The sequence below is a fragment of the Phyllobates terribilis genome, unplaced genomic scaffold (assembly GCF_046119375.1).
Source record: "Phyllobates terribilis strain yellow unplaced genomic scaffold, ASM4611937v1 Scaffold_11__3_contigs__length_659146591, whole genome shotgun sequence".
In the NCBI taxonomy this organism is placed as follows: Eukaryota; Metazoa; Chordata; class Amphibia; order Anura; family Dendrobatidae; genus Phyllobates; species Phyllobates terribilis.
Window position 1 is genome coordinate 546656694 of NW_027362771.1, and position 22559 is coordinate 546679252.

At 43.4% G+C, this 22559-nt stretch overlaps 1 pseudogene; it reads left to right on the forward strand.

The window, feature by feature from the left end:
• Nucleotides 1–22559, forward strand: part of LOC141167335 (uncharacterized) — a 253708-nt pseudogene that overhangs the window by 10847 nt on the left and 220302 nt on the right.

The following is a 22559-nucleotide window of genomic DNA, read 5'->3' on the forward strand; positions in this document are numbered from 1 at the left end:
AATGGTTTAGTGAATCCTACATTGAGCGGGGGGTTGAACCAGATGACCCTGGAAGTCCCCTCCAACTCTAACATTCTATGATTCATTTTCCTCTGCCTTCCACCCTGAAACCAACAATCAGACTGAGAGGACAAATCAATCTTTGGAACAAATTTTAAGGTGCTTTGCGGCAGCTTGGCAGGAGGATTGGTCTTCATTTTTACTGCTCGCTGAGTATGCCTTTAACAAACGGGTAAATCAGGCTGCAGGAACATCACCATTTTTTCGTAACTATGGTTTTCCATCCCCATTTTGGTGAGTTTTGTATGATTTGTTTTGGTTGTCCTGGATTGGAGGTCGCTGTGCAGAGACTTGGGGATGTCTGGAGGTAGGCTGAAAGAATATTGGGACTGCTCAGATTCGCCAAAAATGGAAAGCCGATTAGCTGTCATCCAGAAACATCAAGCTTAAGGTAAAATCGGCGTAGTTGGGTCCGAAGTCCATCAGTCCATATGAAATTCTGGACGTCGTCAATCCGGTGGCCTTTAGGTTGAAGCTTCCTCCATCTCTCTGCATCCCTGACGTTTTCCATAAATCCCTGTTGAAGGAGTTTGTCTCCTCGGTGGTGTCACCCTTGTCCCTACCTCCTCCGGTTGCTGTTAATGGCAGTTGAGAATATGAGGTTCAGAGAGTTGTTGAATCTCGTAGGGTCCGAAATTCCCTCCAGTATCTCATCCACTGGAGGGGATACGGACCTGAGGAGAGATCCTGGGTCCCAGTTTTAGATGTGAAGGTCGAGCGGTTAGTCAGAGCCTTCCATATGAAGTTTCCTGGGAAACCTGGGGGTCCAGTGAGTCCTCCTAGAATAGGGGGTACTGTAGCGATTCCACCCCTCAGTACTGAGCTGTCTATGCAGTGATGTGACAGCTCAGTTGTCCAGTCTGATGCCGGTGCATGCTGAGCTGTCTGTGTTTTTATTGACAGCTCGGCCGTCCAATCTGAGACAGGGAGGTGCTGAGCTCTCATTGGGTGCTCCTGCTTTCCTTGACTGTTCCGCTACATAACTGAGCTGGTAGTCTCAGCTGTCAGCCGTAGCTTCAGTGAAATGTGATTGTTTACTCTGTGCCATGTATTTTGCTTGTTGATGTATCACTGCCTGACCTTGGACCTTGTTCTGACCATCTGTCTGTTTAACCCCTTTGCTCTGATCTGCTATCCTCCTGGTATTTTGACCTCGGACCTTTACCTGACTACGACTCTGTCTCTTCCCTCTGTTTATGACGTACCCTCCTGGCTATTGACCTTGGACTCTTCGACTATCCCAACTCACAGCTTGTCCGTGAGAAGTGACTCAGCGTCACAAATCCTTTGCAGGCAATGACTGCCTGAAGTCTGGAAGCCATGGATGGTACCAAACTCTGGTTTTCTTCCTTTGTTATGCTTTGCCAGACCTTTACTGCAGTTGACTTCAGTTGTTGCTTGTTTGTGGGTCTTTCTGCCTTGCGTTTTGTCTTGAGCATGTAAAATGCTGCTCAATGAGGTTGAGATCTGATAATTGACTGAGCCATTGAAGAATATTCAATTTCTTTTCCTTTAACTCCTGGGTTGCTTTCGCAGTATGTTTTGTGTTATTGTCCGTCTGTACTGTAAAGCGCTGTCCAATCAACCTTCCTTGTTTGAATCTGAGCAGAAAGTATAGCACTGTACACTTCAGAATTCATCCTGGTGCTTCTGTCTCCAGTCACATATCAATAAACACTAGTGACCCAGCGCCATTGGAAGCAATGCATGCCCATGCCATCACACTGCCTCCACCATATTTTACAGAGGAAGTGCAGTGCTTTGGATCATGAGCCATTCCAAGCCTTCTCCATACTTTCTTCTTCCCATCATTCTGGTATAAGTTGATCTTAGTTTAATTTGTCCAAAAAATACTTTTCCAGAACTGGGCTGGCTTCTTTAGATGTTATTTTCCAAAGTCTAATCTGGCTTTTCTATTTTTAAGGCTGATTATTCGTTTGTACCTTGTGGTGAACCCTCTATATTTGCTCTCATGAAGTCTTCTCTTCATGGTAGACTTAGATATTGAAACACTGACATCCAGGAGAGTATTCTTCACTTGGATGGATGTTGCGTATGGGTTTATCTTCACCATGGAAAGGATTCTGCGATCATCCACCACTGTTGTCTTCCTTCCGTGGATGTCCACATCTTTCTGAATTGCCAAGCTCATCAGCGCGCTTTTTATTTGCAGAATGTACCAAACTGTTGATTTGGCTCGTCCTAACATTTCTGATATCTCTCTGATGGATTTCTGCTTTTTTTCAGCCTAATGATGGTCTGTTTCACTTTCATTGACAGCACCTTTGAACTCATGTTGTGGGTTCACAGCAACAGCTTCCAAATGTCACACGTGGAATCAGCTCCAGATCTTTTTCCTGCTTAATGATGGATTAATGACGGAAAAGCCCATGCAACCCATTATAGAGCTTTTAAGATAATTGTCCAATTACTTTAGTCCCTTGAAAAAGAAGCTGCTACATATTAAAGAGCTGTTATTATTAAACCCTTATTGCAGTTAGGATGTGAATACTCTCAAATCAAAGCTGAGAGTCTGTACTTTAAGCACATATTGATTATATAACTGTATCTTGAATATGTTTTAGTAAACAGGTAAAACTTATCATTGTCCAAATATTTCTGGACCTAACTAACCATATAAAAATATATATACAGGGTGGGCCATTTGTATGGATACACCTAAATTAAATGGGAATGGTTGGTGATATCAACTTCCTGTTTGTGGCACATTAGTATATGGGAGAGGGAAAACTTTTCCAGATGGGTGGTGGCCATGGCAGCCATTTTGAAATCAGCCATTTTGGATCTTTCTTTTTTTTAATCCTGCTTCTGAGGATAAGTTTATCCGAGTCACCAGCCTCAGAAATCGCAGGTTAACAGCAGCTCAGATTAGAGACCAGGTCAATGCCACACAGAGTTCTAGAAGCAGACACATCTCTACAACAACTGTTAAGAGGAGACTTTGTGCAGCAGGCCTTCATGGTAAAATAGCTGCTAGGAAACCACTGCTAAGGACAGGCAACAAGCAGAAGAGACTTGTTTGGGCTAAAGAACACAAGGAATGGACATACCTGGTTCCTACCGTGAAGCATGGAGGAGGAGGCGTGATGGTGTGGGGGTGCTTTGCTGGTGACACTGTTGGGGATTTATTCAAAATTGAAGGCATACTGAACCAGCATGGCTACCACAGCATCTGCAGCGGCATGCTATTCCATCTGGTTTGCGTTTAGTTGGACCATCATTTATTTTTCAACAGGACAATGACCCCAAGCACACCTCCAGGCTGTGTAAGGGCTATTTGACCAAGAGGCAGAGTGATGGGGTGCTGCACCAGATGACCTGGCCTCCACAGTCACCAGACCTGAACCCAATCGAGATGGTTTGGGGTGAGCTGGACCGCAGAGTGAAGGCAAAAGGGCCAACAAGTGCTAAGCATCTCTGGGAACTCCTTCAAGATTGTTGGAAGACCATTTCCGGTGACTACCTCTTGAAGCTCATCAAGAGAATGCCAAGAGTGTGCAAAGCAGTCATCAAAGCAAAAGGTGGCTACTTTGAAGAACCTAGAATATAAGACATATTTTCAGTTGTTTCACACTTTTTTAAGTATATAATTCCACATGTGTTAATTCATAGTTTTGATGCCTTCAGTGTGAATGTACAAATTTCATAGTCATGAAAATGCAGTAAAAACTTTAAATGAGGTGTGTCCCAACTTTTGGTCTGTACTGTATATAATTAGCTCTGTCAAAAATTAAGAGACCTCTGCACAGTTTTCTAAACATCACCATCTCTTCATGTCTGACAGCCATTTCATTCCAGTGTCAGTTGAATTCCAACCACAGTCCACCTCATTCTACTTAATGTGCTTCTGATTAGGTGATCACCTGAACCGAATCTTATGTAACGAGGGAAAGTATAAAAAACACTACTGTGGTCTTCACAATCCTCTTGCAATAGGACAAGCTGGATGGCAAAACAAGTGCTAGGAAGAGCCCAAAAGTAATTTGAATGAAAAAATAACTTGTAACCATACCAAAGGAGCTGAAAAGAAAAGTCTTGAGTGAGGAAAAGAAGGGCTCAATTCTGGCTTTACTAGCAGAGTGATACAGTGAGCGTCATGTTGCCTCCATCCTTTAAAATTTCAAAGACGGCAGTCCATTACAACAAGGTCAAGCAGCAGACATTGGGGACAACAAAGCTACAGACTGGCAGAGGGCTAAAGCGACTCTCCACTGACCGGGATGACCGTCATCTTATTCGAATGTCACTCAGCAACCGCAGGATGACATCAAGTGACCTACAAAAGGAATGGCAAATGGCAGCTGGGGTAAAGTGCATGGCAAGAACAGTTGGCAACAGGCTCCTAGAGGCCACAAGTCATGTAAAACTAGAAAAAAGCCTTTCATCAATAAGAAGCAAAGGAGAGCCAGGCTGAAGTTTGCCAAAGACCATAAGGATTGGACCATAGAGGACTGGAGTAAGGTAATCTTCTCTGATGAATCTAATTTTCAGCTTTGCCCAACACCTGATCATCTAATGATTAGACGGAGGATCAGTGATGATCTCTGGGTGCTTCAGCAAGGCTGGAATTGGGCAGGGTAATCTTTGCGAAGGACGTATGAATCAAGCCGCATACAAGGTTATCCTTGGAAAACACTTGCTTCCTTCTGCTCAGGCAATGTTCCCCAACTCTGAGGACTGTTTTTTCCAGCACGACAATGCCCCATGCCACACAGCTAGGTCAATCAATGTGTGGATGAAGGAGCATCACATCAAGACCCTGTCATGGCCAGCCCAATCTCCAGACCTGAACCCCATTGAAAACCTCTGGAATGTAATCAAGAGGAAGATGGATAGTCAAAAGCCATCAAACAAAGAAGAACTGCTTAAATTTTTGTGCCAGGAGTGGCATAAGGTCACCCAAAAGCAGTGTGAAAGACTGGTGGAAAGCATGCCAAGACGCATGAAAGCTGTGATTAAAAATCATGGTTAGTCCACCAAATATTGATTTTTGAACTCTTCCTGAGTTAAAACATGAGTATTGTTGTTTCTAAATGAATTTGTTTTCTTTGCATTATTTGAGGTCTGAAAGCACTGTTTCTTTTTTTATTATTTTGGCGATTTCTCATTTGATGCAAATAAATGCAAAATTTTTAGCTTTGAATTTCTTAGACATGTTGTCAGTAGTTTATGGAATAAAACAACAATGTACATTTTACTCAAAAATATACCTATAAAGAGAAAAATCAGGGAAAATGAAAATTTTTGCAGTGGTCTCTTAATTTTTGCCAGAGCTGTGTGTATATATAAGTCGATTTGAAAATTAGTGGGTTTTTGGCCATCTAAAATTTTTCAAAAACAGAATTGGAATACTACAGAATAACTCAAAGATGAGACGTTCACCTGACTGATTTTTACTCCATTACTAACCTGGGCTTCATGTAAGCTGCCAATACTGCCAAGGCTGACATGAACCCCAACCCTATTACCCCACTTTCCCCAGCACCAGTGTAAGTGGGAAAAGTTAAGGCTAAGCGCCAGATTTAGCGCATCTTATGGATGCGCCATTTCTGGGGCCGCTGAGAGCTGATATTATTAGCCTCGGAGGTTGCCAGGATCCCTTCCCTGGCTATTAATATCAGCCCGCAGCTGTGTGCCTAGTCTTTGCTGGTTAGATTTTACAGCGGGACCCTATGTCAATTTTTCTGGGGTCCCCCTGTAATCTAACCAGTAAAGGGTAAGCAAACAGTTGTGGACTGTTGTTAATAGCCAGGGAATATTTCTGGCTAATGGTCCCTTCCCCGGCGAGTAATATCAGCCCCTAATGATTGGCTTTCCCTTTGCTGATTACGAAAATGACGTGGGAGCCATTTTTTTTTTCATTCAAGAGTATGTGCCCACGATCTGGACGTAGCAGCACTTTGGACGCAGCATATTCTTGCTGCGTCCAAAGCGCTGCGTTCTATGTGTTCACTGAACCATGCGGAGTTACCGCATTCAATGCATTCTAGTGGTCAAATTTCTGTTGTGGAGACTAGCGACTATGCATGAGAAATTGACATGCTTCAGTCCTGAAAGACGTGCCGCATGTCGGTGTCTGCAAGTGATCTGCAGCCTCAGATGCACGGATAATGGACATGGGATTTCTGGAAATACCATTCACTATGCTGTAACATCTGGCCGCTGCGGGTTTGATGCAGCATAAATACACAGCGTCAAACCTGCCGCATTTCCTGATCATGGACACGTACTCAAACTTACCCACAGCATGTGAATTTCCTTAGTGGAGATGCTAGTCTCCTCTGTAGATTTTGACTGATTGAAATATCATTACATGCGTTGTTACCTTTTTAGTCAGCTGAAAACTGTTAGCTTTTTCAATGCTTCTGGTTTTTAATGCTATTATGGCTTTTTCTAGATTCCGCGGTTGCATTATCTATGGGACTGATGTCTAAGTTGAAGCTACATATGGATTCTTTGCTCCGAGAGGTAAGATGCTGTGCAGAGTGCTGCCACTTCCCACAAAGTTGTCCATCCTAAACCATATGTTCTTCATAGTAACCGGTTTAATTTATTCATTCATACGTCCTAATAGGGCCACTGCTGCGGAGTTGCCTACTTGTTACAAGCCCCTTTAAATGTTAATAAGTGCCATCTTCACATGTTGTGTCAAGGCATATGAAGTTGATAGATGGGTCTGCCTGCTTTCTGTCAGTGAATTTAAACATTGTTGATAACATCTAGAAAGCCTTTTCTAGAAATGTCCATAGCCATTAATATTTGCATTAGTTTAATTTGCATCGGGGCTCTGGATCTTTAAGCCAAATCTATCTCCAGATTTCACAACATACGTTATTGAATAGATCTCCTAGTCTTGATATGGTTGGTGTCAGAATGAGTCCAAGTGTATTCAGTCTCTGCCTGACTGACAGCTATTCAGACTCCACCCTCCCAGTTTAACTGACAGCTGCAGTTTGTACAGAGCAGCATGAGATCTCAGCACTAGAGAGGAGGGACACTAAGGAACTGCCAATCAGGATAGGTGGGCAGAAATTTAGCTTTACATTTCAAGATACATTATACATCCATTCTAATATTAATTGTCAAAATAGATGCACCAGCCTCATCAGGTCTAAGAGATCTACTATGCAAGGGTGTATCCATCGCAGTCACAGATGATGCAAACGTCCGTGCGGGTGTGGGCCCATCGATGCCATCACTGAGGACGCACATTCAGCTGAAGTGTATTACAGTGCAGAGACCCTCCTGCTCTCTGCACTGCAGTACACTCCACCATCCACCAGCCATTCAGAGGCCGGAAGCTGATGTCGACGTGCCCGTCACAAGCGGCACATGGCAGAGACGTCATATGCTGCTCATGGCTGGCCGAAGTGAGAAAAGGTTATAGAAGAGGAAGCCGAAGCTGTGGAAGGTAAGCAGATTTTTTTTTTGATGTGTTGGAAAAGTGATAGAAAGGACATTATACCAGAAAGGGGCCCAAGATGAGGGACATTATACCAGAAAGGGGCCCATGATGGCGGACATTATATAAGGAAGGAGCCCAGCATGGGGGACATTATATCAGGAAGAGGCCCAGGCCCATTATTACAGGATGGGTGCTTGGATGTGGGACATTATTATAGAAAAGGGCAAGGAGGGGGACATTACTACATGTAGGGTGAACACATATGTTTAGAACACTGCAAAGGCCCATACATATGACCAACATTGGGGTGGGGGCCCAGGTCCAAATTTTGCACCAGGGCCCATCGGACTCTAGTTCCACCACTGCTACTATGTACAGTTGAAACCAGAAGTTTACATTCACTATATAAAAAGACACATATGCATGTTTTTCTCAATATGTGACTTGAAATCAGAATATACCCTTCCCGTTTTAAGTCAATTAGGATTAACATAATTTTTAATATTTGCCAAATGGCAGAATAATGAGAGAGAGAATGTTTTAAGGCATTTTTATTACTTACTGTGAAGTCAAAAGTTTACATAAACTAAGATTACTATGCCTTTAAACAGTTCTGGACTGCCCATATGATGATGTCATGTGTTTGGAAGCTTCTGATCTGTTTTTTTTGGCAACATCTGTGTTAGAGACACATCTTTTGGATGTCTCTAATTAAACACACTGCTTCTTTGTGTAGTATCATGGGAAAGTCTAAAGAAATCAGCCAAGTTATCAGGAAGAGAATTGTGGACTTGCACAAGTCTGGCTCATCCTTGGGTACAATTTCAAGATACTTGAAGCTGCCTCGTTCATCTGTACAATTAATTATACGCAAGTACAAACAAGATGGGAATGTCCAGCCATCATACCGCTCAGGAAGGAGACGGGTTCTGTGTCCCAGAGATGAATGTGCTTTGGTCCGACGTGTGCATATCAACCCAAGGACAAACGTAAAAGACCTTGTGAAGATGATGATGAAAGCTTGTAAGATTGTGTCAATATCCAAAGTGAAACGAGTACTGTATCAACATGGGCTGAAAGGCCACTCTGCCAGGAAGACGCCATTACTCCAAAAGAAACATAAAAAAGCCAGATTAATGTTTAGAAATGCACACAGGAACAAAGACCTTAATTTTTGGAGACATGTCCTGTGGTCTGATGAAACTAAAATTGAACATTTTGGGCATAATGACCATAGTTCCGGTTGGAGAAAAAAGGGAGAAGCTTGAAAGCCTAAGAACACCATCCCAACTGTGAAACACGGGGGTGGCAGCATCATGTTGCGGGGTTGTTTTGCTGAAGGAGGGAGTTGTGCGCTTCACAAAATAGATGGCATCATGAGAAAAGAAGATTATGTGGAAATACTGAAGCAACATCTCAAGACATCAGCCAGGAAGTTAAAGCTTGGGCGGAAATGGGTCTTCCAAATGGACAATGACCCGAAGCATACTGCCAAAATGGTAACAAAGTGGCGTAGGGATAACAAAGTCAATGTTTTGGAGCCCTGATCTCAATCCTATTGAATATTTATGGGCAAAGCTGAAAAGGCAGGTGTGAGCAAGGCGACCTAAAAACCTGGTTCAGTTACACCAGTTTTGCCAGGAGGAATGGGCCCAAATTCCGACCAACTATTGCGAGAAGTTTGTGGAAGGATATCCCAGACATTTGACCCAAGTCATTCAGTTTAAGGGCAATGGTACCAAATCCTAATGAAATGTAAGTAAACTTTTGACTTTTCAGTAAGTAATAAAAATGCCTTAAAACATTCTCTCTCTCTCTCATTATTCTGGCATTTGGCAAATATTACTCTAATAATTATGGTAATCCTAATTGACCTAAAACGGAAAAGGTTTATTCTAATTTCATGTGAGATATTGTGAAAAACATGAATGTGTCTTTTTATATAATGTATGTAAACTTCTGGCTTCAACTGTATGTAGCTTATATTATTTAATCTGGTGACAGATCTGCCTTAAGCTATTGTTCCTTTAGTAGTCATCCTTGTTTCTTTATATCTTAGGTTCCAATCAGGTTTGATGATGTGGCGGTGTACTTTTCGGCAGAGGAGTGGGAGAGCTTGGGAATGGGGGAAAAGCTGATGTACATGGATGTCATGCTGGAGAATTACTACACCCTTTTTTCTCTTGGTAAGACTCTATGGTCAAAATGAGAACTTTTATGGCTTTTATGGACACTTAACCATCTGCTTTCCTCTTCACACATTTCAAGCCTTGTCGGGAGTCTGAGATCTGTTTGGGACAGGTGACACTGATCTGATAACTGGAGATATGGAGGTAGTTGCTAAAATTTTATACAAAAGCCCATGAAGGAGAAACTCAAGATCATCCTTTTCATCCCTGGAGACCCTATATTATACCTCGCCTTCTGCTACCTACAGCTGCAATTAAAATTATTCAAGCCCAGTTGCCCAATTACAACTCTGGCTTAGTTGCAAAATTCACAAACTTTCTGCTGCTTGTCCTTGTTTCCTTGGTTAATTGAAATGTAAATAACCCAACTAATATAACAAGTGGTTTCTCCAAATTCTGCACAAAATGCCACTTTTACTGACTACTGCAGTCTCAAAATTATTCAACCCCTTCATGACAAGTGTCTTTAGTACTTAGTAGAGTTCCTCTGGCTGCTATGACTAGAAATGAGCGAACTTGTTCGGAAAACGTTCGGTAATTTAAAATTCGGCATGAACATTGTACATTCGGATTCGTGTTCGGATTCCCGAGCATTTTGCTCAAAAGTCGGTCGAGCCCAAACCCGAACATCCCTGGTTTCCCACGCTGTCATCTGCGTGACAGCGTGGGAAACAGTGACTCTGATCATTGGTAATATCATTACCACGGGTCAGAGCGCTGCAGGATCACGCTGTCAGATGTCAGAGTGATCCCACAGTTGTGACAGTGACCGGCGGTAAAAAGCTCCCCAATGGTCACAGGCGTTGGCTGGTGACACTACTACCCCCATTAGCCGATGCCTGCTGTCAATGTAAACAGCGAGCGCAGGTGCCGCTGATGGGAGAAGTAGTCTCATCAGCCAGCGCCTGTGCTCACAGTGTAAAAAAAAAAAATTAAAATAAATAGATATTAAAATAAAAAACACATTATACTCACCTATCCGCCGTAATCATTTGTCCCCTGGCAATCAGATCAACCGGCAGCACTCTATACACTGACAATATATAGTGCTGAGCTGCCGGGAGAGAGGTCACATGAGTTCATCAGCTGATTATCAGCTGCTCCGAATTTTCTCACTCAGTGGTGGTGCAGTAAGTGAGGTCACCGGAGCTCATCAGCTGATGAACTCATGTGACCTCTCTCCCGGGAGCTCAGCGCTATACACTGACACAGGAGCGATTTACACTCCTGTCAGTATATAGCCGACTGTCCTCTAGAACAGTCACATCAATGATTGCTGATGTGACTGCTCTAGAAGTGACCCAGATCTTCGTGGGACACTCTGGACTATGTCATCATGTCGGTCAGGTGAGGGATATGGTGGTTTTTTATTTTTGTTTTTTTACAGGTGACAATGGCTTTAGCGGATTAGGCGTTAGGTGAGTATACTGTGTTTTTTATTTTTAAATAAATGATTAAAACCGTGTGGATTTTTTTTTAAAATAAAGGATTTTTTTCAGGCTGTGTGTTTATTTATTATGGGGGTGTCTTATAGGCGCCTCTCCATTACTAACCTGGGCTTCATATCAGCTGCCAATACAAGGCTGACATGAACCCCAACCCTATTACCCCATTTGCCACCGCACCAGGGCAAGTGGGAAGAGCGAGACTAAGTGCAAAATTTTGGGCATCTTATTGTTGCACCGTATTTGGGGTGGCTGAGGGCTGATGTTATTAGCCTCGGAGGGCGCCAGCTTCCAAGACCCCTTCCCTGGCTACTAATACCAGCTCACAACTGTCTGTAATAATATCAGTCCTCAGTGGCCCCAGAAATGGAGCATCAATAAGATGTGCCAAATCTGGCCTTTAGACTCCGCTTTTCCCACTTGCCCTGGTGCGGTGGAAAGTGGGGTAATAGGTTTGGGGTTCATGTCGGCCTCATATTGGCAGCTGACATGAATCCCAGGTTAGTAATGGAGAGGCGTCTATAAGATGCCCCCATTACTAACCCCATAGTCAAATTTGAAATAAATTAACACCCAGAATAAAGTCTTTAATTTTAAATATTGACACGGACTTCTTTATTTAAAAAAAAAACAAAAACACTTTTATACTCACCTGTATTCCCATTCCATTGAAGCCCATGTCTCCTGTAACGAAAGTAAAATAATAAAGCAACATAATGCTCACCTGTCCCCAATGTGAAGATAATCCTTCAGATACCCTTGTCCCCTGTAAATGAGTTAAGAAAAAAAGAAAAAACATATTCCTCACCTTTCCGACGTGCAGATAATAATCCATTTGTGTCCCGCGGCGTGTCCAGCTCTGCTACATCTGGCATGATGCTAGCGTTCAGCCTGTCAGGCAGCAGAGACACTGAACTGTGCATGCTAGCACAGCTCAGTGCCTCACGGTGCCGTCAATCACATGACCGGTGTTCATAACCAATGAACTCCATTCACCTCAATGACATTAAGCGACCGCCATGGGAAAGTTGTCACATCGCTCGCGGTGACATCATTGAGGTCAACAGAGTTTATTATCAGCACGTCTGAAAGGTGAGGAATAGTAGTCTCATCAGCCGGCGCCTGTGACCGCGGTAAGCTTTTTACCGCGGGTCACTGCCAAAGCTGCGGGATCACGCTGACATCTGACAGTGTGATCCCGCAGCGCTTTGACCGGTGGTAACTATATTACTGACAATCAAAGCCCTGTTTTCCACATTTCCACGCTGTCACGCAGATGATAGCTTGGGAAACTACTGATGTTCAGGGCCCCGTTTGGGTTGGGGCTTGGGTGCCCAAACACGAACCTTTTTTTGATGTTCAGGTTTAGTCGACAAACCTGAACATCAAAACGTTTGCCCATCTCTAGTTATGACCTGCTGCAAATGTGATGTATAGCCAAACACCAGCTTCTGGCTGTGTTCCTGAGGAGTCTTGGCCCATTCGTCATGGACAATAGCCTCCAGGTCACTAATATTCTTGGGTTTGCAGCTGCACCTGCCTTCTTTACATGCCACCAAAGATTCACAATCTTCCATGACTTCTTCTCAAATCAAGTCTTGGTGTATTTTCGAGGTATTCTTGGGATGATTGTCCTGTTGGAAGGTCCAATGATGCCCAAGCTTTTAGAAGAGATTACATTTTCTCCTATGATTTCCTTTAGCTTGATTAAATCCATTTTACATCAGGGATAAAAAAACACACACCCCAAGAGCAGGTCTGAACCGGATTTCTCTGTGTGATATTGTAATAAGGTCACAGAAATCTCAATGCCTGTACCTACTGTTAATGCAGGTGACGGGGGAAGAGCAGAGCTGTGTGCCATCACATACACCTCTTTGATTGCATGCCAGACATGCAGCTCTGATCTCCTGGCATTTCTAATCACAAATAAAGCAGAGAGGTGTATGTGATGACACACAGCTCTGCTCTCCTCCTGGCATTTTTAATTATAGATAAAGCAGAGAGGTGTATGTGATGACACACAGCTCTGCTCTCCTTCTGGCATTTCTAATCACAAATAAAGCAGAGAGATGTATGTGATGACACACAGCTCTTCTCTCCTTCTGGCATCTCTAGTCACAGATTTAGCAGAGAGGTGTATGTAATGACACACAGCTCTGCTCTCATACCCTACCAATAATCACAGTAGCTTCTGGCAGTGAGAGCTATGTTTTCTGCTTACACATATTAATCTTTGCAGATCACACAGAGAAAGCCTGTTGTAAGCTTTTCTGTGTTAGAACCCTCCTGTTAGTTTTTTCTATTTTGCTGGTCACATGAATTTTTGCCTATTTAATCCAGCTCCGCCCCCCTGGCCTTGCTGGACTTCAGTGTTACATTTACTCTTAAGCTAGCCCTGTGCCTTGTACCTTACTCTGTAGTTTTTTGGGCTACATTATCTCCAGCGAGGGCTTTGAGATGGACCCGGTGAAGGTTCAGGTGGTTCAGGAATGGCCTAGGCCTATTGGTTTGAAACCAATACAGAGATTTTTGGGTTTCGCCAATTATTACAGAAAATTCATTAAGAATTTTTCTATAATTGTTAAGCCGCTGACTGATCTTACCAGGAAAGGTGCGAATACGGTCCAGTGGACTACTGAGGCCATTGAAGCTTTTGTGTATCTCAAGGAGAGGTTCAGTTCTGCCCCCATCCTTATGCAGCCTGTTGAGACCAAGCCTTTTTTGGTCGAGGTTGATGCTTCTTCGGTGGGGGTCGGTGCTGTTTTGTCTCAGGAAAACAAGGATGGAGTACATCCCTGTGCTTTTTTTTTCAAAAAAAATTTCTGAGACCGAACTTAATTACGATGTCGGTAATCGGGAATTGCTGGCGATTAAACTCGCATTTGAACATTGGCGTCATCTCTTGGAAGGTGCTAAATTTCCCATTCAGGTTTTTACTGATCATAAGAATCTGATCTATCTTGATGCTGCCAAGCGCTTGAATGCCTGTCAAGCTAGGTGGGCACTTTTTTTTCCGCGGTTTAATTTTTCTGTTACTTACATTCCGGGTACCAAGAATGTAAAAGCTGATGCTTTATCTCGCAGTTTTTCTCCCATGGTTGGTACCGAGGAGGAGGAGAGCATTTTACAGGAAGGTGTTGTGATAGCAGCATTGGACTCCGTTTTGGAAGATGGGATTCTGAAAGCCCAGGAGGATGCCCCATCTAACACTCCCATGGGAGGTTGTTTGTGCCTAGGAACTTTAGGAGAGATTTGTTTGTGGAGTGTCATGACTCTCGGTTGGCAGGTCATCCAGGAATTTCGGAGACTAAGAAACTTGTAGGTCGCAGTTTTTGGTGCCCTGGGTGGCAGAAGGAAGTCATTAAGTGGGTGCGTCAATGTACTGTGTATGCTAGATCTAAGTCTTCACATGCTCCTGCTGCAGGGTTGCTTTGCCCTCTGGAGGTTCCTAGTGCTCCTTGGACGCATCTTGCTATGGATTTTATTACTGACCTTCCTGCCTCTGAAGGTTTCACTGTTATCTGGGTGGTCGTGGACCGTTTTAGCAAGATGTGTCACTTGGTTCCCTTCATCAAACTGCACTGCGCCAAGACACTCGCTAAGGCTTTTGTTAAAGAAATTGTCAGGCTCCATGGCGTTCCTACCGACATTGTTTCCGATAGGGGACCTAATTTCGTGGCTCGTTTTTGGCGTGCCTTTTGTGACAGGTTGGGAGTCCATTTGTCATTTTCATCTGGTTATCATCCTGAGTCTAATGGACAGACAGAAAGAAAGAACCAGGATGTTGAACAGTTTTTGCGTTGTTTTGTGGCTGACAATCAAGAGGGATGGTCTGAGTTTCTGCCACTGGCTGAATTTGCTCTTAACAACCATACATCCTCTTCTGCTGGGTGTTCTCCTTTTTTTTGTTGTACTGGGAGACATCCGTCGTTTGGGTTATTCTCCAAATTGGTATCGGCTGTGCCTGAGGAGGAGAATTTTTCCGGTGATTTGGAGAGAGTTTGGACTGATGTACGTCGTAACCTTCAAGAGGCTAACAAAAAATCCAAGAGGTACTTTGCCAGGAAACGTCAAGAGGTTTTGTTTACTGTTGGTGACATGGTTTGGTTGTCCTCTAGGAATCTGCGGTTGAGGATTCCTTCTAAGAAATTGGTCCCGAAGTTTGTGGGTCCGTTTAAGGTGCTTCAGGTAGTTAACCAATCTGCTGTTAGGTTGGAGGTTCCTACCTCCTGGAAGATTAATCCGGTGTTTCATGTTTCCTTATTGAAAAAAGCTGATGTTTCTGATAGGGACGCCACTGTCTCTGTTCCTCCGGTGGAGGGAGACGGTGAATTTGAAATTTCTCGCATTCTTAATTCTAGATGGCTTAGAGGGAGATTACAGTATCTCGTCGCTTGGAAAGGTTTCGGTCCCGAGGATAACTCCTGGGTAAGGGCGGATGATGTCTCTGCTCCTAGACTTGTTGGAGCGTTTCACAGGAGGTTTCCTGATAGACCTGGGCCTGGAGGATCCGGAGGATCCTCATAGAAGAGGGGGTACTGTTAGAACCCTCCTGTTAGTTTTTTCTATTTTGCTGGTCACATGACTTTTTGCCTATTTAATCCAGCTCCGCCCTCCTGGCCTTGCTGGACTTCAGTGTTACATTTACTCTTAAGCTAGCCAGGTGCCTTGTACCTTACTCTGTAGTTTGCTTGGTCTCTTGACCACTAGTACTTCTGTTTGTTTGTTTGTCTTTGCTCTGCTACGATTTCCGCTAGGAGGTGTCCAACTATATCCCAGTCCTTAGTTCTTGTAGGGACCCCTTCCTTATATCTATAGGTCTGCGTTCAGACTAGCTGAGGACTTAGGCGGGTCTGTCCACAAGGAACAGGTCCCCCGCTGCATCGTAGGGAATCAGCTTAGTCCTATTGTAGGGACAGTTTTCCTATCTTTCCTTAGTGTTTGTAGCAGTTCATAACATTCTGGGTGCGTTTTCTTTGTCCTTTTTCCCAGACACATGATGTCTCCTGCTTATCTTTGAGCTACATCATACAGGGAAAAAAATAACTGCCCCTTTAAACCACCTCCTTGGTTAGAGTGGAAATTATCATATAATCTTTCAAGCTAATGTCTCTGCAATGGAGATGAGAAATAAATAAAATAAAAACTGCCAACTTGTTTTAAAATGTGTGCTGATTTAATCTGGATCGTGGCGAGAGCTACGATCTACGACTCGTTTTAAATCTGAGGCCAAACTGTAAAGTCCCTTTCCCAAATCCCAAGCATAGCCGCAGGATGCACTGTTCGAGGTTAAGTCACTGCATCCCCTGAACTTCATGATAAACTCTATTGTAACTGCTGACATAAGATTTTATCCAATTTGCTTCCACAGGATTTGTCTATGAAAAACCTGAAATCATCTCGATAATTGAAGAATTTCAAGACCAATACCATACAGCAGGTAACCGATAAAGGAAATCTGGCATTTGTGTCTTGTAAATTTCTGAACTTCACAGGTTTTATGTCTTTTTGTACCATGTTCTCCATCATTATTTCAGCTCGTTCTCCACAGTTCACTTTGCAAATAGTCTCAATCTAGTAGCGATTCCTAAAGTAATATTTTCCTAAACTAAAAATCTGGTGAATAGGGGTTAGGCAACTGACACAGTTCCTGATTGATCCATGATAAAAGCTGATTGTTACGGATCCGGGTGGTGGAACCTCTGTGCTGCGGTGCAAGGAGGGACCAGAGGGGTGTGACTAAGTATCTACTTGGCCCGACCAAGGTCGCACGGCGGCTCGGTCGACTCTGTGAACCAGGGAGGTAACGAGCAGAGGGACCAGGTGCCACTCTGGGACTGACCTTGTATGAGAGCAGGTGACTCCCACAGGTCAGAAGGCAGGAACTGACCGGTACAGCGGATGAGCACGGCAGGCAGGCTGACGGGTGGTCCGGATAGACAAGCAGGCTGATTCAGCTGATAGCTAGACGGGTGCTCTGGGTAAGCAGGCAGGTGCTTCCAGGTAAGTGGGCTGGCGGGCACGGCAGGTAACAGGCAGGTGCTTCCAGGTAAGCAGGCGGGCAGAGCCCATAGACAGATTGGTGGACTGGACTGTAGACAGACTGTCAGGCTGGAGGGAAGTCAGACTGGCGGACTGGACTGAAGATCAGACTGGCGGACAGGACTGACTTGCAGAGGACCTGAGGGCTGAAGCAAAGTAAGTTTCACAGAACAACAACCTTGCACGGGCACCTCTATATTGGAGGAGGTGCCCTTTATAGAGAAAGTACTCTGGCCATTGGCCGGGGACTTTTTAGGATGGCGCGCGCAGCCCCTTTAAGAGGGAGGGAGCGCACGCCCTAAGCACAGAGCCAGGGAAGCTGCGTGCATCAGCAGCAGCTGCAGGGAGGCCGGAAGACGCCGGAGCAGGACTGCGGCGGTAAGGGGGACGGTGTCTCTGCCTGGCAGGGGGCAGAGACGCCGATGCTACACTGATCCATGTCTGTCCCGTTTCAAGTGTAGTACATGGTTTCTCCATTGACATAAGGTTGGGATAAGCAAACCTAGAAATGCGGTCACATTTTCTGGGTTTCACCAGTGGTGTCACTCACCTTTGGTTCACATTTTTCCTTTTTACATGTTTGTTTTTGTGTCCAAAATAAGGTGCTGTGACAACACAGCTTCTAATCTTAATTAGCTATACGTCTAGATTTGTTAGGCCAAGAGAAATACACAATTGTGTTTGTGTTGTCTTTTGATTGTATGTGTTTTTCTTTGGCTGGTTAAGAAGGACATATTAGTATTTGTATAAACCTGATTGTCGACTAGTGACATATTGCACTAAGCCAGCTAGTTGTTGCTTTTACAAGAGCTGGGGGATACCAACTATTTAAATTAAGTGCTCAAACAATGAGACCTGAGCCCTGCACCTTTCCCCTTGACCTTTGATTGATGACCTGAGCCACAGAAAAATATAAAAAGGGATTTCTTTCGTGCTGCAAAGAGAATCAGATTCAGAGACACTCTTCAGGATAGTAGCTTGGTAGCATGGCTCGATCCAGAGGGGGTCAGATTTGGATTCTACAGGATTCCAGCCTAAGGGTACACGGCCCTGACTGGAAGGATACTGATCTACTCCATTGACCATGAGAGAACCCATGGATACATTTGGGGAAACCAGGTTGGGACAATGAGGTCACTTGACCCCATGGATATGTTGTTTGGGGTTTCCAGGTGGGACCCTCCGGTCGCCTGGATCCCATGGAGACGTTCGGAGAAGCCAGACTGGACCAGTTGGTTATCTGGCCCCATGGAAACTCTCGGAGAAGCCAGGATGGGACACTCGGGTCTCCTGACCTTGTACCTCGATAGAATGTCAGCTTCCTAAGCTTGCCACTACCTCTTTTCTGTGGTGGGCCGCCAAAAGCGGGGGGCCACTGGTTGAGGTAGTTGGCCCTCGAAGTCCCAAAGTCACAGTTGATCTATTCCCGGCGGGCCAAAAAAAGGGGTATTTGCTGGGATTGTTCTATCTGTTTATTGTCTGTTTGGTGGTTCAATAAAATATTGCCACACTGTGTTACCCTAACGCTGTGTTGTCTGAGTAGTATTACACCCAAGGAAGACTCCGGGTCTTCACAGGTGCATATTAGTTTACCCCTTTAACGACCATCGATACGCATTTTTACTGTGTGATTAGCAGGAAAACCTAAAAAACCCCGATATAAACCTGTTATCACTGTAATCACACTGACCTGAAGAACAAATCCACCTTATCACTTATCCCGCACAGCGAACCGTGCAAAAATAAAAACAATTCTTGTACTGCTGTCTATTGGTTCATTCTACCTCCCAAAAATCGGAATAAGGCTCAGCTCACATTTATTTTTCGCTCTCCGCTGAGCGCTTACGTCGGGGTTTCTGTCTAAATTCCCCAAAACCACGATTGATAAAAAACCCAAAACGGAACCACTCACTTATAAGGCAGATGGAGTCACTTTGGAGTGGTCTGTGTTCCAGCGGTGTAGCATCATTTTTGGCATCTTCTTAGCGCACAAGTGTGGGCGACCACAGATCTGTGCACACCTAAATAGGAGGATACCACCTGAGTAGACGCCAAATGGACTCCAAAGTGTCTCCATCTGCCTCATTATGGTGAGTGGTTCCATTAGGGGTTTCATCAGAATCACATTTTTGTGGGACTTACATGGAAACCCCAACGTAAGTGCTCAGCGTAGAACACAATAAAGTGATCCCAGCCTTATTCTGGAAGTAGTTGAAAAATGTTATGTACCCTAAAATTTTACCAGTAAAACCCTAATTTATCCTGCACAAAACCAGCCCCCACTCAGGTCCGTCATCTGTCACTGGAACTATAGGGGGTCCCACGTTACTGATAGGACAGAGACTCTGTAAAAGGGACATGGCTCCCACCCCCTCAAATAAAACCCAGTGAATTCTGCGCTCCCAAATCCAAATGCCCCCCTCCTTCTGAGCCCCACTGTGCCTAAACAACAGTAAGCGGCCACATGTTTGGCATTATTGTAGTGGGGAGAGAGCACTTAACAATTTACGGGGTGTGTCTCGCCAGAAGCACAAGCTGGGCACAATGTATGAGGGCCCTACCAACTACACTGTATGGAGGCATAAAATATGAGCACTAAACTGGCATATTTGCAATTCTCCAGGAAAAAAGCCTGGCGTGGATGTTACAAAATAGTCACTGCAGCCGTAGAGGTGCAATTTATACAATAGGGTCACTTTTGTGGTTTTTCTGCTTTTCTGCCACCTTTAGGGTTCCGCAAATGTCGCCTGCAAACTATTTTAGCTAAATCTGTACTGCAAAACCAAATTTCGCTCCTTCTCAGCCCTGACGTGTGGCTTAACAGTAATTTCTGACGACATGTGAGGTATCACCGCATTTGGGAGAAATTGCATAACAAATTATGGGGTCCGTTTTTACCTATTATCCATTGTGAAAATTAAAAATTTGGGGCTAAAACTACATTCTTGTGAAAAAATTAAAATTTTCCATATGACAACCTAATGTTATCAAATTCTGTGTAGTACCTGTGGATTCAAAATGCTCACTATAGCCCTGGATAAAATTCTTGAGGGGTGTAGTTTCCAAAATGTGGTCACTTGTGGGGGGTTTTCCACTGTTTAGGCACATTGGGGGCTCTCCAAATGCGACATGACGTCTGCAGACAATTCCATCAAAGTCTGCATTCCAAAACGTCACTCCTTCCTTTCCGAGCCCTGCCGTGAGCCCAAACAGTAGTTTCCCCCACTTATAGGGTATTGGCGTACTCAGGAGAAATTGCACAGCAAAGTATTGTGTCCATTTTCTCTTGTTACCCTTGTGAAAATAAAAAAAATTGGGTCTGTAAGTACATTTTGTGGGAAAAATGTGTTTTTTAATTTTTTTATTTTTACGGCTCTACGTTATGGGGTATCAGCTTACTCAGGAGAAATTGCACAAAAAAATGGTATGGTGCAATTTCTCCTGTTACCCTTATGAAAATGCAAACTTAGGGGCAGAAAAACATTTTATGGGAAAAATGTGAAGATTTTATTTTTTTGGCTCAATGTTATAAACTTCGGTGAAGCACCTGGGGGTTCAAAGTGCTTACCACACATCTAGATACATTCCTTGAGGGGTCTAGTTTCCAGAATGGGGTCACTTCTGGTGGATTTCCACTGTTTAGGCATATCAGGAGCTCTCCAAACGCGACATGGCGTCTGCTCTCAATTCCAGCCATTTTTGCGTTCAAAAAGTCAAACTGTGCTCCTTCACTTCCGTGCGCCCAAACAATAGTTTTCCTCCACATATGTGGTATCGGTGTACTCAGGAGAAATTGCACAACAAATTTTGGGGTCCATTTTATCCTGGTACCCTTTTGAAAATAAAAAAAATGGGACTAAAGTAACATTTTTGTGAAAAAAAGTAAAATGTTCATTTGTTCCTTCCATCTTGCTTCAGTTCCTGTGAAGCACCTGAAGGGTCAATATACTTCTTGAATGTGGTTTTTTAGGGGTGCAGTTTTTAGAATGGTGTCACTTTTGAATATTTTCTGCCATAGGGCCCCCAAAGTCACTTCAAATGTGATGTGGTCCCTAAAAAAATGGTTTTGTAAATTTTGTTGGAAAAATGAGAAATTGCTGATCATCTTTCAACCCTTCTAAGTTACTAACAAAAAAAATATGTTTCAAAAATGATGCAGATGTAAAGCAGAAATAGAAAAAACTGATCGGCGCTTCCAAAACAAGAAATAGATGTGAACAGGTGCTTACTAGGAGCAGCCATCTCCATATACAACTAACAAACAAAGTAGCACTCTGTAACGCTAAGTATGCAAACATGAAATATATGAAATATAAATAGCATTACTGATGTAGAAAATAGAAATAAATGTGAAATCTAAGCGCATAAATTGGCCAATTCATGTGTACCTGGTAGCCGCGATAAGGCGTTTCTCAAAATACCAGGACCTTATCAATGTGAATTCCTCTCTATGAGACATCTGTCTGCTTATGTGTGGGATAATAACATCCTGCTGTAATTAAAATCGCCTGTGGCATAGAGGCGGAGTGCTCAAAGCTTATAAGTAGAAACGGAAAAAACTGACCAGCACTTCCAAAACAAGAAATAGGTATGAACAGGTGCTTACTAGGAGCCGCCATCTCCATATACAACTAACAAAGTAACACTTTGTTACGCTAAGTATGCGAACATGAAATATGAATAGCTGCTGTAGAAAATAGAAATAAATTAGAAATCTTAGCAAATAAATTGGCCAATTCATGTGTACCTGGTAGCCGGGATAAGGCGTTTCTCAAAATATTTTTTTTTCTGTTTCTATGTATAAGCTTTGACTGAGCACTCCACCTCTATTTCATATATTTCATGTTCCCATACTTAGCGTTACAGAGTGCTACTTTGTTTGTTAGCAGTTGTAAAGTAGACATTGTGGAAATGTTGTTCATGCACTATTTTTTGTGAAATAACTCTCTGGTTTAAGGGCATAAGAACAAAAAGCTTGAAAATTGCGAAATTTTTAAAATTTTTCGCCAAATTTCCAATATTTTCACAAATAAACGCCAGTCATATTGAACAAATTTTACTACTATCATGAAGTACAATATGTCACAATAAAAAAAATCTCAGAATCACTGAGATCTGTTGAAGTGTTCCAGAGTTATTACCACATGAAGTGACACTGGTCAGATTTCAAAAATTTGGCTTGGTCATTAAGGTTAAAATTGGCTTCGTCCATTAGGGGTTAATAAAACATCTTTATCAGGGTCACAGCTAAGGTGAAACATTGACAAGATATGCATTTAACACTTGCAGATTTGTGGAAATTTTTCACCTTGTCTGGATTTGGCCTTAGAGATTGTAAGGAGTGCAATTGCTAAAGCTTAGGCCCCCGTCTTGGCAAACATATTATGGCTGTGT